The sequence below is a fragment of the Rattus rattus genome, chromosome 5 (assembly GCF_011064425.1).
Source record: "Rattus rattus isolate New Zealand chromosome 5, Rrattus_CSIRO_v1, whole genome shotgun sequence".
In the NCBI taxonomy this organism is placed as follows: domain Eukaryota; kingdom Metazoa; phylum Chordata; class Mammalia; order Rodentia; family Muridae; genus Rattus; species Rattus rattus.
Window position 1 is genome coordinate 31,253,090 of NC_046158.1, and position 4,631 is coordinate 31,257,720.

The window sequence follows — 4,631 nt, forward strand, 5'->3', positions numbered from 1 at the left end:
TCACATCAGTGAGAATGGCTAAGATCAAAACTCCGTGACAGCAAATGCTGGCAAGGATGTGGAAAAAGAGGAACACTCCTCCATTGTTGGTGGGATTGCAGATTGGTACAACCATTCTGGAAATCAGTCTGGAGGTTCCTCAGAAAATTAGACATTGAACTACCTGAGGACCCAGCTATACCTCTCTTGGGCATATACCCAAAAGATGCCCCAACATATAACAAAGTCATGTGCTCTACTATGTTCATAGCAGCCTTATTTATAATAGCCAGAAGCTGGAAAGAACCCAGATGCCCTTCAACAGAGGAATGGATACAGAAAATGTGGTACATCTACACAATGGAGTACTACTCAGCTATCAAAAACAATGACTTTATGAAATTCATAGGCAAATGGTTGGAACTGGAAAATATCATCCTGAGTGAGGTAACCCAATCACAGAAAAACACACATGGTATGCACTCATTGATAAGCGGCTATTAGCCCAAATGCTTGAATTACCCTAGATGCACAGAACATATGAACCTCAAGAAGGATGACCAAAATGCGAATGCTTCACTCCTTCTTTAAAAGGGTAACAAGAATACCCTTGGGAGGGAATAGGGAGGCAAAGTTTAGAACAGAGGCAGAAGGAACACCCATTCAGAGCCTGCCCCACATGTGGCCCATACATATACAGCCACCCAATTAGATAAGATGGATGAAGCAAAGAAGTGCAGGCCGACAGGAACCAGATGTAGATCTCTCCTGAGAGACACAGCCAGAATACAGCAAATACATAGGTGAATGCCAGCAGCAAACCACTGAACTGAGAACGGGACCCCCGTTGAAGGAATCAGAGAAAGGACTGAAAGAGCTTGAAGGGACTTGAGACCCCATATGAACAACAATGCCAACCAACCAGAGCTTCCAGGACTAAGCCACTACCCAAAGACTATACATGGACTGACCCTGGGCTCCAACCGCATAGGTAGCAATGAATAGCCTAGTAAGAACACCAGTGGAAAGGGAAGCCCTTGGTCCTGCAAGACTGAATCCCCAGTGAACGAATTGTTGGGGGGAGGTGGTAATGGGGGAGGATGGGAAGGGTAAAAAAAAAAAAAAAAAAAAAAAAAAAAAAAAAGAAATATTCAAGTTAATAATAATAAAAAAAATAATAAAGTCGGATTATAATAAAAAAAATGGGGTTCAGAGCTAAACAAAGAATTCACAGCTGAGAAATGCTGAATGGCTGAGAAAAACCTAAAGAAATGTTCAAGATCTTTAGTCATAAGGGAAATGCAAATCAAAACAACCCTGAGATTTCACCTCACACCAGTGAGAATGGCTAAGATCAAAAACTCACGTGACAGCAGATGCTGGTGAGGATGTGGAGAAAGAGGAACACTCCTCCATTGTTGGTGGGATTGCAGACTGGTGGGATTACAACCATTCTGGAAATCAGTCTGGAGGTTCCTCAGAAAATTGGACATTGAACTACCTGAGGACCCAGCTACACCTCTCTTGGGCATATAACCAAAGATGCGCCAACATATAACAAAGACACATGCTCCATTATGTTCATAGCAACCTTATTTATAATAGCCAGAAGCTGGAAAGAACCCAGATGCCCTTCAACAGAGGAATGGATACAGAAAATGTGGTACATCTACACAATGGAATATTACTCAGCTATCAAAAACAATGACTTTATGGAATTCATAGGCAAAGTAATGGAACTGGAAAAGATCATCCTGAGTGAGTTAATGCAATCACAGAAAAACACACATGGTATGCACTCTTGATAAGTGAATACTAGCCCAAATGCTCGAATTACCCTAGATGCACAGAACACATGAAAATTAAGAAGGATGGCCAAAATGCAAATGCTTCACTCCTTCTTTAAAAGGGGAAGAAGAATACTCTTGGTAGGGAATAGGGAGGCAAAGTTTAGAACAGAGGCAGAAGGAACACCCATTCAGAGCCTGCCCCACATGTGCCCCATACATATAAGCCACCAAACTAGATAAGATGGATAAAGCAAAGAAGTGCAGGCCGACAGAAACTGGATGTAAATCTCTCCTGAGAGACACAGCCAGAATACAGCAAATACATAGGCAAATGCCATCATTACACCACTGAACTGAGAACCGGACCCCCATTGAAGGAATCTTAGAAAGGACTGAAAGAGCTTGAAGGGGCTTGAGACCCATATGAACAGCAATGCCAACCAACCAGAGCTTCCAGGGACTAAGCCACTACCCAAAGACTATACATGGACTGACCCTGGGCTCGAACTGCATAGGTAGCAATGAATAGCCTAGTAAGAGCACCGGTGGAAGGGGAAGTCCTTGGTTCTGCCAAGACTGAACCTCCAGTGATTGTTGGGGGTAGAGAGGTAATGGGGGGAGGATTGAGAGGGGAACACCCATAGAAAAGGGGACAAGAAGGGGTTACCGGGATGTTGGCCCAGAAACAGAGAAAGGGAATAACAATCGAAATGTAAATAAGAAATGCCCAAGTTAATAAAAATGAAAAAAAAAAGACAAAGTATATTTAGTCAATGTTACTACATTAGTAAAACAAATAGAAATGGTTAAATATCCTAATCTTTCTTTTTAGAAATTAACATAAATAGATCGGTGATTGCTGTCTCATCCCAGAACCTTACTTGTGTCTCTATCCCAAGACAAGTGGTCCTTGTCTATTCCCACGTCTATAACAGCAATAATGTGAATTTTATCAGACATATCTGAATCTTTTCTCAGGGGGAACTGATTATATTTGGAACATAGTGATGAAAAATGGTTATGTTGTTTTAAGTTCCTATTGTTTGATAAAACCTTCTGCTATGTACATACAAATGAAGTGTGACCAACACAGAGAAAAAGAAATTTGGAAACACAACAAAAGCTGCCTTTGAAAGTCTTGTTGTCAGATATTGCAAACTTCAAAGTTACTATTGTAAGTATGTTTGAGGAACTGAAGAAAACCTTGCTTAAGAGTGTAAAGGAAGATATGATAACTACTTCTCATCACATAGCTATCAAAAAGGAAAAAAATGAGGAGTAATAGGTTCTGTAAAAAAAAATTATAAATGTGAAGAGGAAGTCTTACCACCACCTTGGTCACATAGAAAGTTCATAATTGAAAAGAAGAGTAATTAATAAAATTTTTCTCTAGAGGAGATTAACACTAGCTTTGTACAGATATAAAAAGGAATCAATAAACATATAAGTATATGGATGGAAAGATGATATATGAACAAAGAATGGGGGAGGGGAAAAGTATTCACTTGCAAGGCCATAAATTTCAGTGAGAAGAGGACACAGGTGTCAGAGTAGGAAGACAAATGGGTATAGATACAAGTGCAATATTAAGGTATAAAATACTCAAAGGAGGGTAGTCATTTTTAAAAATATTAGAGTAGAGCCTAAGGGAAATATAGCACAAAATTAACTGCATCAGTGCATACATATAATAAAAGCAAAGAGAAGAGGGAATGAAAAAAGAAAAAGAGAGACCAAAAACAAAACAAACAAACAAACAAAAAAAAGAAACAATTGATTACTTTCCAATTGATTACATTCAAGGGGCTTTATAAACTATTGTGCAAACTCTGTCCTTTTTCATGTGGGATAAAGAAAAGTATACAGTGTAAACTTTGAGAAACAAGGAGAAAAATCTTCTACATAGAAAAAAGAGTATGACACAACATTCACAAAACTACAACAAAATCTCTACAACATTTAATCCACCAAAATAAAAAAGTAAAACATGGCCCAGATCTTAGAAGCGTCTATAAACCCATTACTCAATAGAACACTACTGTTGTTCATTGCACCATGCCTTTCTAAATTCGTGCTTTTTATTCCTAATCCCCCGTGAGATGGTTTGGGGTCTTAGGGAAATCTTTTTAGGTGTATCAGAAATAAATTTGAAAAGAAAAAGAAAAAGAAAGAAAAATAAACAGAAAAAGTAGATAACTTGTTCATTATCAAAATTTACAACGCTGATGCTTGGAAACCATCAAATTTCAAGTGTGAGGAACATTCAGGACAAAACACTTGCAAGTTACAGCTCTGAGCAGTGTATCTAGGATACACAAAGAATTCTTGCAACTTAGAAGGAAAATAACAATCCAATTAAAAAAATGGGAGATAAAGTCTGAATAGATGATTCTGTTAACAAGATATACAAATGGCTCATTAACATATGAAAACCTGCTGGGCATCATTGGCTTTCTGAAAATTTCAACTCAGATGCACCATGGGATTCCAGTTCACACCCACAGGCTTGGCTGTGATCAAAGAGACAAGTGTTGGCAGGGATGAGGACAAGTAGACATTAGAACCCAAACAAATCAATGTTGAGAATTAGACCTAATAAAGCATCCTTTGACAAAATTATGAAATTTCCTCAAAACCTTAAGTTTAGAATCATTTAAACCAGTAATCCCTCTTCAAGGAGTCCGTAAAAAAGGCAACATATGGAACACAAAAACTTGTACTCAAGTTTTTACTACCACATTATTCATAACATAAATAAAAATAACCCAAATGTCTGCTACTAGATGATATCCAGAGCATGGAATATTCATTAAAGGGAAGACATTTTTGATGGTAGTACCTCCCAGAGCCTTGAAAATACCA